This window comes from Choloepus didactylus, chromosome 24, assembly GCF_015220235.1.
Source record: "Choloepus didactylus isolate mChoDid1 chromosome 24, mChoDid1.pri, whole genome shotgun sequence".
NCBI lineage: Eukaryota > Metazoa > Chordata > Mammalia > Pilosa > Megalonychidae > Choloepus > Choloepus didactylus.
The window spans coordinates 25461067-25474414 of record NC_051330.1 but is presented as its reverse complement, the minus strand read 5'-3'; the positions used below and the strand labels follow the sequence as shown (position 1 = coordinate 25474414).

Below are 13348 nucleotides of genomic sequence, written 5' to 3'. Positions count from 1 at the left end.
AAGTTAAAGTAAAAAGAACACCCAAAATCTCATTCCCCCTCCATCTCTCCCTATTATTCATTTACTTTTTGTCCTCATTTTTCTACTCATTTGTCCATTCACTGTATAAAGGGAGTGGGGGACCCAAAGTTTTCACAATTAGAGGGTCATACAGTGTAAGCTATATAGTTATACAATCAGCTTCATGGATACTCTAATTTTTAATTCAATTGTATTTAGATATATTCACATATCATACAATCATCTGTGGTGTACAATCAACTGTTTACAGTACCATCATATGGTTGTGCATTCATCACCCCAATCTATTTTTTGAACATTTCCCTTATACCAGAAAATGTAAAAATAAGGATAAAAAAAAAGTAAAAAAGAACCAAAATCATGCCACCCTCCCACCCTATTTTGCATTTAATTTTTTACCCCATATTTCTACTCATTCATCCATACACTGGATAAAGGTAGTGTGATCTACAAGGCTTTCACTATCACACTGTCACCCTTGTAAGTTACATTGTTGCACAATCATCTTCAAGAGTCAAGGCTACTGGGTTGCAGTCTGATAGTTTTGGGTATTTACTCCTAGCTATTCCAATACATTAAATCCTAAAAAGGGTTATCTATACAGTGCATGAGAGTGCCCACCAGAGTGACTTCTCAACTCTATTTGGAACTCTCAGCCACTGAGACTTTATTTTGTTTTCATTTTGCATCCCCCTTTTGGTCAAGAACATTCTTAATCCCATGATGTCAGGCCCAGATTCATCCTTGGGAGTCATACCCTGCATTCCCAAGGATATTTACACCCCTGGGAGTCAGATCCCACTTAGGGGGGAGGGCAATGAGTTCACCTGCTGAGCTCAGTTGGCCACAGAGAGAAGGCCACATCTGGGAACAAGAGGTACTCAGGGGGAGACTCAGGCACAATTATAAGCAGGTTTAGACTCTACTTTGCAGTAATGAGCTTCATAAGGGCAAGCCCCAAGATAGAGAGCTCAGCATACAAAACTGTCAGTCCTCAATGTTTGTGAGAACATCAGCAAAATCCAGGAAGGAAGTCCAACACTTCCACATTTTTCTCCAGCTCCTCACGGGGGCCTGGCATATATATTTTTATTCTCTGTCCAAATTACTTTGGGGTGTGTCACTACTTCACACTAACCTATAGAAACCTACCAGCTCTCACTTTCTATTCAAAGTTCCGTGTAATTATGGTATTTTAGCAAACTGTATGAGTTAAATTGTTTAGGAAATATAGATCCTGCACCAAATAAACATCCTTCCCTTGGTCTCACACAGAAGTTGGATGAAACACAGTCAGTATCATCCTTTACCCTTTGGCCCAGTTTGCCCTAGTCCTAACCAGTTCTGCATTATTCATATCTCTAATTGAAGTCTGCACTCTTTTTCAGCTTTTTTAACAGCTGCTGTATGTTCTAATACTGACATTCATATCTGCTGAGCTGTAGCTCTGAGTTTCAGGTGTCACACAGGTACCCAATACTCCAGGGACTGATCAGGTTTTACACAAAGGGAGCAGCATCTCAGAATATGGATGGAGCCATTACAATTCAGGAATAGATGTGACTTCTGTAAGAGCTTACTATCTAGAGACCATTACAATAAGCATTCCCCTGATAAACTGTGCTCTAAGATTCAATTCTGAGTTTATACATTGTAATTGGTCCATATTGGCGAGGCATTATAGTGTTTGCCTTTCTTTCTGGCATATTTCACTCAAAATGCTGTCTACAGGATCCATTCACCTCATTGCATGTCTGACAGCTTCTCTTCTTGCAGTTGCTCAATATTCCATTGTATGCACACACCAGAGTTCACCATTCTGTTCCTCCATCAATGTACCCTTAGGCCACCTCCACCCATTGCAAATCATGCATACTGCCTCCATAAACACAAGTGTGCAAATGTCCATGCATGTCCCTGCTCTCAGATCCTCCAAGTATATGCCCACTAATGAGGTTGCAGGACCTTATGACACCCATATACTTAGCTTCTTGTGGAACCACCACACTGTCTCCAGAAAGGTTGCAGCATTCTTCTCCTATCCAACAGTAAATATGTACATCCCTCTCTCCATGTTTTCTCCAGCAGTTTTATAATCATTTTCATTTTTCCATATCTTCATTTTTCCAGGGGTGTCCTGTAATTTTTTGTTGGTGTCTGGGCATCAGTATTCCTTGATTATTTTATTCTAGCTGTCCTTTTCACTCTTTTACTTTGGGTTTTCTCATTGTTGGCTTTATTCTCTATTTGTTTTTTGGGATACAGTCCAACATATTCTAGACCTGTAAATAGCTTCTGTTAAATTGATAAGAATTTTTCAGCTCTTGTTATTCTGTTTTTTACCCTTCCTATGTCTCTCTCATCAGAAAGTTGTCAGATTAGCTCTGATCCCAGTCTACCCCTATAACCAGGTGCTCCCACCTGCCTGCCTCTGGGTGGTAGGTACTAAGCATCACAGAAAATTCTCTCTGTGTTAGTAAAAAAGTCTGCTGGCACCCAATGATACTTCATTTGTCATTGGCTAGCAAGCCCTGTGTTTCTTTTAGAGCACTGCTTTAACTGTTCAGTTGTCCATAATTCTCAACTTAAACAGGGCTAGTTTCCCATGTAGGAGGTGTAGAGCAGCTCCACTGCGCATGGGATGAGATCCAGAGAGGTTCTGAGAAGTACTAAAATTCATTTGCACTCTCCAGTCTGCATATCAAATGGCATTGTTCAGTGACTTAATTGTCCTCAGAAAGTGTTACCTTCTATATCCAATGCTCTGTCTGACCAGATGAGGCTGAATTACCTCTTGGAGTACAGCTGAGTCTGGCTGGGTGTGGTGAATTACTGCTTGAAGCTCAGCTGAATAGGGCTGTGTAGGGCTGAATTGCCATTTTAGCCTTGCTGTGTCTGATTGGTTGGGGCTTGATTATCTCTGGGACCCCAGCTAATTCTGGATGGGCTGGGCTGAATTACTCGTAGCATGGCTGAGTCTGGTTGGGCATGGCTGAATTACCTCTTAGAATCCATCTGTGGCTAGGTGTTGCTGGATTATCTCTTGGAGCCCACCTTAGTCTGGCTCTGTGGGGCTGAGTTACTTAGTAGATCTCAGCTGAGTCTGGCAGGGAGGGGCTCATTTATTCCTTGGATCCCATCTGAGTCTTGTTGGGTGGGACTGAATTGCCTCCTGGTGCCCCTATCAGACTGTACAGAAGTGAATCTGCATGTTTCCTTCACCCTCACTTTGATGGGTAATACCTGACTCAATGTGGGGCTGTTTCTTTCCACACTTTCTGCTGCAGAAGACTACCCCAGCTGCCAGTTTTCATCCAATCCCAGGCAAGTATTGGGCCACAGGCTACTATTCCTCAGTGGTGGTTTAAGGGATTTCATTGCCAGGGCTGGGACAGTCTCTGTCCACATTTTCTCAGACTCTTCATCCCTCAATGATCTGGGCCTTGAAATGTCATCCCTTATCCACCTTATCTCCAAATGTTGGGGATCTGTCTCACTGCTGTGAGCTATTTTTTAGTCTGTGTCCCCGTTGGGAGTGAGAGGAATCCTAACTGCTGGTTCTGTGTTCCTTCTGTGCTGTGTGTGAGTGAGTGTGGGGGAGGGGAGAGGACCCACCAGCCTGGAACAGAGTTCTCCTACCTTATATATCTGTTCTTTTTATTCAGCATCTGTAGGGTACTTCTCCCATTCATATCCTCCTTCAAAGTTCTGAAAATTAAGGATTATCCCCCTTTTTTGCTGAATACCTGGAGAGACGTTTTCAGCAGCCATTTACATCAGCATGTTTTCTCCCTCATTTTGAAGGACAGTTTTGCTGGATATAGAATTCTTGGCTGACAGTATTTGTCTTTCAGTATCTTAAATATATCATGCCATGCCTTCTTGCCTCAATGGTTTCTCCTGAGAAAACTGCACATAGTCTTATTGAGCTTTCTTCTGACAGTATTTGTCTTTCAGTATCTTAATATATCATGCCATGCCTTCTTGCCTCAATGGTTTCTCCTGAGAAAACTGCACATAGTCTTATTGAGCTTTCCTTGTATGTGATGGATCTCTTCTCTCTTGCTGCTTTCAGAATTTTCTCCTTGTCTTTGACATTTGACAATCTGATTAGTAAGTGTCTTGGAGTAGGTCTATTAGGATCTATTCTGTTTGGGGTACAATACATTTCTTGAATCTGTGTTTTTATATCTTTCTTAAGTGATGGGAAATTTTCAGTGATTATTTCCTCCATTATTTTTTCTGCCCCTTTTCCTTCTCTTATCCTTCTGGTACACCATGACACATATATTACTGTGCTACATGTGTCATTCATTTCCCTGAGACCCTGCTTATATTTTCCCATTCTTTTCCCTATGTTTCTCTGTGTGTAGGATTTCAGATGTCTTGTCCTCTAGTTCATGAATCCTTTCTTCTGCCTATTCAAATCTGGTGTTGTAAGCCTCTAGTTTGTTTTCATCTTTTCTGTTGTGCTTTTCATTCCTGTAAGTTCTGCCATTTGTTTTCTCAAACTTTCAAGTTCTTCCTTATGCTTGCCCAATATCTTCATCTCTGTTGCCATATCTTCCCTCACTCATTGATTTGATTTTTGAATTTGTTTAGCATGTTTGTTTGAACATCTTTAATTAGTTATTTCAACTCCTGTATCTCATTTGAAGTTTAAGTTTCTTCCTGTGACTCTGCCATATCTTCATTTTTCCTTGTGTGACTCATAAATTTCTGTTAGTGTCTTGTCATCTGGTTTCCTTGATAATTTTTTTCTAGAGGTCATTTTCACTTTTTTACTTTGGGTTTCCTCATTGTTTCACTTTGTTCTCTATCTGTTATTTGGCATTAAGTTCAACTTATCTTAGACCTCTAACATAGCTTCTGTTTAAAGGATCAGAATTTTTTAGCTCTTGTTATTCTGGTTCTTGCCCTGCCCCTGCCTATATCTCTCTCTTGCCAGCCAGGTATCAAATTAGCTCTGCCCCCTAGTCTACCCCTCTAGCCAGGTGCCCACAGCAGCCTGCATCTTGTGGGTAGACAATGACACCACAGCACATTCCCTGTGTGTGGGTAAAGCAAGTCTGCTCACACCCAATGGTGTTCCATTTTTCACCAGCCAGCCATCCCTGGGTTTGTTTTAGAGCACTTCTTTAACTGTTGGGTCATCCATATTTCTCAACTTAAACAGGGCCATTTTCCTGTGCATGGGTGTAGACTGACTCCACTGGGCCTGGGATTAGGTCTGGAGAGATTCTGAGAAGTCCTAACATTCCCTTGCACTTTCCAGTTTGCCCAGCAGATGACACTTTTTTGGTGACTTAGTTGTCCTCAGAAGGTGTTTACCTTCTGCTTCCAAGGCTTTGTCTGACCAGGTGAGGCTGAATTACCTCTTGGAGCGCAGCTGAGACTGCCCAGGTGGGGTGAATTACCTCTTGGAACTCAGCTGAATCTGGCTGGCTGGTGCTGAATTGCCTGTTATAGCCTGGCTGAGTATGGTTGGGTATGGCTGATTACCTCTTGTAACCCGGCTGAGTCCATCTGGGCAGAGCTGCTTTACCTCAGTTCCCAGCTGATTCTGGCTGGGTGGGGCTGAATTATCTCTTGCAGCTCAGCTGCATATGACATGGTGGGGTTCAAGTATTTCTTGGATCCCAGCTGGGTCTGTTTGGGTGGTGCTGAATTGCCTCTTAGTGCCCTCATTGGACTGGGCAGGGCTGAAGCTGTGGGTTTTCTTCACCCTCACTTTGCTGGGTAAAGCCTGACTCAATGTGGGCTGTGTTCTGCACTCTTTCTGCAGCAGAGGACTCCTCAGCTTCCAGAGTTTTCAGCCATCCCCAGGGAAATATCAGGCTGCTGGACACTATGTTCTTCAAGGATGGGGGAAAGGCTTTCAGACCCAGGGCTGGAAAATATCTCTGCCCACATTTTCTCAGACCTTGTCCCTCACTGACCTGGGCCTTGAAATATCCTTCCCTATCCCCTGATCTCAAATGATGGGGATCTGTCTCACTGCTGGAGATTTTTTATTTTTGGGTCTCTGATAGGAGGTGAGAGGAATACTACCTGCTGGTTCTGTGTTCCTTCTGTGCTGTTGGAGACTGAGTTAAGGGGAGGGGAGAAGACTGACCAGTATGGAACAGATTTCTTACCTTTTATCTCTCTTCTTCAATTCAGCATATGTAGAGTCCTTCTCATGTCCATACCCTCCTCCAGGGTTCCAAACATGCCAGGGTTATCCCCGAGTTTTTTGGTGAATATCTCAGAGAAATTTTCAGTGCTCTTTACATCACCTTTTGATGATGCCACCCCCAATAGTTTCATTTATTTATTCCTGAGTTATGCCCCAGGGACTGGATGCAACAGTGTTTAAACATTCACCACTGAAAGAAAATCTGGGATAATTCCAATTTTCAGTTATCACAAACAAAGATGCTATATACATTCAGGTACAGGTTTTTAATGAAAGTGAAATTGATTGGTCTTTGTAGATTTTTGTAACAGCTTTGTTGGGACATAATCCACATTTGTACATTGCACATATTTGAAATATACAATTCAATGGCCTTAGTATATTCCACAGAATTGTGTACCCATTACCACAAATAATTTTAGAATATTTTATTACCTTCAAAAGAAATTCTGCGCTCATTTAAACATCACTCCCGAATCCCCCAACCCCCAAAGTCTAACAACCACTAATGTACTTTCTGGATATATAGATTTTCCTATTCTTGTCATATCATATGCATGGAATAGTTCAATATGCCATCCTTGTATTGGGGCTTTTGGCTTCTTTCATTTAGCATTATGATTTAAGGTTCATTCATATTTCAGCATGGATGAGTACTTCATTTATCTGGCTGAATCATATCCCATTGTACTGATATACCACATACATCAGTTGATGTACATTTGGATTCTTTCCACTTTGGAGCTATTATGAATCATGCAGCTATGAACATATATGTACAAGTTTTTGTGTGGGTATGTATCTTCACTTCTATTGTCAGACATCTATTAGTGTAATTGCTTCAAAATACAATAACAATTCTTTAACCATTTGAGGAATTGCCAAACTGTTTTCCAAATTGGTTTCAATATTTTACATTCCCAAAAGCAGTTTATGAGTGTTCTGATTTCTCCATATCCTTGCCAACATTTGTTATTATCTGTCCTTTTTATTAAAGCCATCTTAATGTGTGTGAAGTGGTATCTCAGTGTGATTTGGATTTGCATTCCCTGAGGACTAATGATGTTGACTATCTTTTCATGTGCTTATTGGCTATTTGCATATTTTAAAATAAAACTGTTTTATGAAACTGTCTGCCCATTTTTAACTGGATCATTTATTCTTTATGATGGAGTGATGATTCTTTATATCTTCTATATAAAATTTCCTGATTAGATATATGATTTTAAAAATTTTTTCTCTCCATTTCTGTGTGTTGTATTTACACTTTTGTTATGGTGTCTGTTGAAGCACAAAATATTTTTATTTTGATGATGTCCTGTTTATCAAATTTTCCCTCTGTTTCTTGTATTTTTGGTGTCATACCTAAGAAACAATTGCCAAATACAAGGTCATAGGAAGACCTATGCCCATGCTTTCTTCTAAGTTTTATAGTTTTAGGTCCTTTGTTTAGTTCTGTGATCCATTCTTGTTAATTTTGCATATGGTGTGAGGTACAGATCCAACTTCATTACTTTGCAGGTGGTTGTGTGCGATTGTTCCAGTGCTATTTGTTGGAAAGACCATTCTTTCCCTATTAATTGTCTTAGCACCCTTATTGCAAATCAACTGACTGTAAATGTGAGGGCTACACTGTGGACTCTCAATTTTATTCCATTTGACTGTATGTCTATCTTTATTCCAGTGCCAAGCTGTCTTAATTACTGTAGCTTTGCAGTAAATGCTGAAATTGGGAAATATTAGTCTGCCAATATTGCTCTTCTTTTTCCAGATTGTTTTGGCTATTCTAGGTTCCTTGAGTTTTCCATAGGAATTTTAGAAATGGGTTGTCAATTTCTACAAAGAAGGCAGATAGGATATTGGTATGGATTTTTTTAATATGTAGATCAATTTGGGGAGTTTTGTCATCTTAGTATTAAATTGTCTGATCCATGAGCATTGGAAGTCTTTCCATTTATTTTGTTCTTCTTTAATTTATTTCAATAACTTTGTAGCTTTTAGAGTATCAATTTTACACTTTTTTGTTAAGTTGACCCCTAAGTATATCATTAATCTTGATACTATTGTAAATGTAATTGTTTTCTTAATTTTGATTTTGGTTTGTTCATTGCTAGTCATAGAAATACAATTGATTTTTGCATTTGATCTTGTATCTTACAACTTTCATAAAATCATTTATTAGTAATACTTTTTCAGTGGATTCCTTAGGATTTTCTATATATAAGATCATGTCATTTGGCAAATGATATAGTTATTACTTCTTCCTTTCTAATCTGGATGACTTTATTTCATTTTCTTGCCTAATTGCCCCAGCAAGAACTTCCAGTACAATGTGAATTAAGTGGAATGAATAGATATCCATTTCTGGTTCCTGACCTTAGGGAGAAAACATTCAGTCATTACCATAATGTATAATGTTAGCTGTTTTTTGTCTTGTTTTTTTAAATATATATTCCCTTTCTCAAATTGAAGAAGTTTCTATTACTAGTTTTTGAGTGCTTTTATCATGAAGTGATGGTGAATTTTCTCAAATGATTTTTCTGCATCAAGATGATTATGAGATTTTTGTCCTTTATTCTATTGATATAGTGTACTACATGAATTGAATTTTGGAAGTTAAGCCAACTCTCCCTTTCTGGGATAAATGTCACTTGGTCATGTTGTAATATACATATATATGTGTATGTGTATATATATATATATATATATATATATATGTCCTTGGATTTCATTTGCTAGTATTTTCTTGTGGATTTTTCATCTATATGCATAAGATATATTGGTCTGTAGTTTTCATTTTTTGGAATGTCTTTGTGTGGTTTTGGTGTCAGGGTAATACTGGCCTCATAGAATGAGTTTTGAAATGTTTGCCTGTTTAGTTTTTTAATAACTGTTTTCCAGAGTGACTGCACCATTTTACACACACACCCCTGCCCCAACAATGTATGAGTGATCCACTCTCTCTAGATCCTGCCAGCATTTGCTGTTATCATTTTTTATTATTGCCATTCTGATAGGTGTATGGTAATATGTCATTGTGGGTTTTAATTTGCATTTCCCTGATGCCTAATGATGTTGAACATATTTTCATGTGCTTTTTGCCTTTTCAGTGAAATGTGTGTTAAAGTTTTTCCCAATTTTCTAACTGGGTTATTTTACTATTAAGTTTTGACCGTTTTCTATATATTCTTGACACTAGTGATTTGTGAATATGTGGTGTGCAAATATTTTCTCTCAGGTTATAGCTGGACTTTTCATCCTTTACACAGAGTGTTTTAAAGAGCAAAAGTTTTACATTTTGATGAGCTGCAATTTATCAATTTTTCTTTTTATGGATATATTTTGGTGTCAGTTCTAAAATGTCCTTGCCTAGTCTTATATCACAAAGATTTTCTCTTACATAAAAGGTTTGCTGGGATATTGATAGGAGTGGCAATAAACCTATGGCTCAATTTGGGGAGAATTGACATATTTATTCTTTTGAATCTTGAACACTGTATGTCTTTCCATATATTCAAGTCATCTTTTATTTATTTCACCAGAATTTTATAATATTCAAAATAGAGATCCCATTATCTTTTGTGAAATGTATTTCACTTTTTGGAGTAATTGTAAATGTGCTATGATTTTAATTGTGATTTTGCACTGTCATTTTTACTACATAAATATGTGATTGATTTTTGTGTGTTGATCTTGTTACCTATGAATTTGCCAAATTCATTTATTACTTCCAAATTTGTGTGTGTGTGTGTGTCTGTGTGTGTGTGTGTGTGTTCATTTGGGTTTTTCTTTGTACACCATCATGTCTTCTGTAAATTTTTCTTCTTTAGCCTGTTGATATGGTCTGTTTCATTGATTGATTTACAAATATTGAAACTGCTTTGTGTACCTGTAATTCCTCTTGATTGTCACATACTTTTCTTTTTATGCACTGTTGGACTTGATTTATTTAGTCCAATTTGAATGAGGATTTTTGAGTTTAAGTTCATGAGAAATATTGATCTGTAATTTGCACTGTCTTTTCCTGGTATTGGCATCAAGGCAAAACTAGTCTCATAAAATGAATTGGTCCTCTTCTACTTTCTGTATGAGATTGTGTAAAATTGTTATTAATTCTACTTTAACGTTTGCATGAATTATCAAGTGTAACCATCTGGGCATGGAGATTTCATTTTCTAGAGCTTTGTACTTAAAATTAATTTTTTTTATTGGTTATTTGCTATTCAGATTGCCTATTAAATTTTGATTGAGGTTTTGTAGTTTGAAATTTTTGGTAAATTGGTCCATTTCTTCTAAGTTTCCAAATTTATGAGCCTAAAATTGCATATATTAGTCAATTATTATTCTTTAAATATCTGGAGCATCTGTAGTGATATTCACAGTTTCATTCCTGATATTGGGAATTTGTTTCTTCTGTCTTTTAATCTTTGTCAGTTTTGCTGGAAATTTATCAATTTCATTGATTGTTTTGAAGAACAACCTTTTTCCATTGAACATTTTTGTATTTTTAATTTCATTGATTTCTGTTCTAATCTTTCTTGATTTTCTTCCTTCTGCTTACTTTGTATTTATTTTGCCCTTATTTTTGAGTTTCTTCAAGTATGCATTTAGGTTACTGATTTCTTTACTTTACTCTTTTAAAATGTAGGAATTTAGTGATATGAATTTCCTTTTCAACACTGTTTTATCTGCATTCCAAATATTTTTAATGTTTTGTTTTGAAATACTTTCAAACTTATAGGACAGTAAGAAATATATTACAAATTCCACAGCCCCTTCTCTCAGCAGCTAGGGTGTGCAAGCATCCCACCAAATGAGGTGGTGGGACATGACCAGCACTGCCGCTGCTGCTACCACCTACTGTTCCTGTTCCAGCCATTTCCTGGGCTGAGTGCTCCACAACCCCTGTGTTGACAGGTGCTTTCACTCTACCTAGCCTCCACCCCAGTCCACCATGGCTTTAGCTGCTCCAGGCTTGTTGCCCCAAAGCTGTGATGGTGATGCACTCCTTCCAGGAGAAGGCTCAGAAGCTGAATGAACAGCACTAGCTTAGTCTGTCCAAGTTGCTGATGGAGGAGGACAAATTCTGCACTATGAACCAAAGGTCCTGATGGACTTTCTGAAATATTAGTGTGCTTATTAGCATCAGATGTCTGGAATACATAGAAATTTTGGGGTTTATATATCCATGGTCAAGTTAGTCAACCTAGACCAATGGACACCAGAACTGATACAGTGCATGCAAGATATGGGAAATAGCCAAACAAGACTACTGTATGAAGTCAATCTTCCAGAGAACTTTGAAGACCACAGTGAGATCAAGCTGTGGAATTTTTCATCAGAGATAAATATGAAAAGAAGAATATTTTGATAAAAGTGCTACAGCTATTACTAATAAAGAAAGGGAAAAAGGAAGAGAAAAAAGGAGCCAGAAAATTCTTCAAAACCTCCTACAACTGAAAAGGTGCAGGAGAAAGAAGACTAGAAATTGGAGCTTTAAAAATGTGTCAGTCCTGAAAAATATCCTGAACCCACTGTTGATCTTTTAAGACTTAATGGTCTTTCTGAGGCTTCAGTGAGAAATAGGAACACATCATGATTCTAGCCTTGAAGAATGATTGGGGTATCTCTGGACCAGTAGTTCTAAACCCTTATCTACAACTGTCATGCCCACAGCTCAGGAGAAGCCCACTGTACTAGCAGCTACCAACCTTTCTACAGTTACACCTGGGGATCTGGATCTGTTCACTGAGAAAATTATAAAGTCAGCAAAATCAGTAGAGAAACAAATCTCCAGACTCCATCTCATCTCTGTATGTTATAAGAAACATTCAGCAGCAGAATACTCTTGTGTTTATGGGCCCACAAATATACCATTTACCTCACAAGCACCAGCTGCATTTCAAGGTTTTCCATTGATGGATTTGCCTGTACCTGCAGCTCCTGGCCATATGGGAAATATGATGGGACAGAGTGCAAGCATGATGGTAGGCATAGCCCATGCCCAATGGGTTTATGGGAAACACAAACTGATGTGATGCCACTTCCTCAAAATTTTGTTGGGCCCTGAGGAGGAATGGTGGTATAGGTAGGTGCACCCTAAGTAAGTTTTATGTGCCACAAGCTCATCAGCCCCAGTGGAGCCTTTGTAGAAGAATCAGCCAATGACTGGCATGGATATCAATAGTGCAAACTCTGTCTTGGGTTTTGACCAGCCTCCCAGCACAACAGCAAGATGGTCTGGAAGTTCACCAGGTCAGACTCTCTGCATACAACTGAGGAAATGAAAACTGCAATACAAATTTCATCCAGAACTACCACCTGGCATTGCTTGCTAAAATGCATCTAGTTCCCCTGTTTATTCATGTACATATTTTTGCTCTTTTCCCCCATTCATTCATATTAAGAATTATCTGACAGGCTGTGTTTGTCTGTACTGATTAAATTTGATGTGAAAAAGTAGGTTGAGAAACCAATTTATGTGAAGGGCTGCTTTGATCATATTTCCCATGATTTTGTAAACCACATTCCTTGAGGAGCTTCCCAGTCAACCTGCATAATCAATTTTAATTAGAATAAAATCATAACCCTAATGTTTGCATGTTAGTAATACCTTTAACAGTATTAACCCCACCCCCACATTAGCCAGTACCTTGTAGAAAGGCACTGTATGATCAAATGTTTAATCATATAGATAGAATATAAATGCATCAGTGAGCACTGTTTTCTGGTGTATCACAATTCTGTTATTTCATCATTCACTTCACTGTGCTTTTGTTATGATGTGCTTAACAGGGAACATGTTTAGTGAAAGGAAGGTAAACTACAAAATTTAGTTTATGAATGTTTAAAGAATTCAAATTTTATGTACCTCCCTGTTAATTTGGATCTCTACTTATGTACATAGTGCTAACATGAAGACCTTTCTCTATACTATATGCAAACAGGGTAACTACAACAAGCCAAATTCAATTTTGATGGTATATCCAGGTTTATGACAGTAATTGTGCTTACATTTTATGGTCTAGCATTGAAAAACTATTATTTCCCTATATTAAACAGATAAATCCATTAAAATACTCCATATGGAGAACTCTAACAAACCTGTATTGCCAGGTACCTATATCCACCAATTTAAAATTTTGCCAT

The 13348-nt window shown here is 38.1% G+C and overlaps 1 pseudogene; it reads left to right on the top strand.

Moving 5' to 3' along the window:
• The first annotated feature begins 11217 nt into the window (after window positions 1-11217).
• On the top strand, window positions 11218-12486 carry LOC119520104 (annotated as a pseudogene).
• The last annotated feature ends 862 nt before the right edge of the window (window positions 12487-13348 follow it).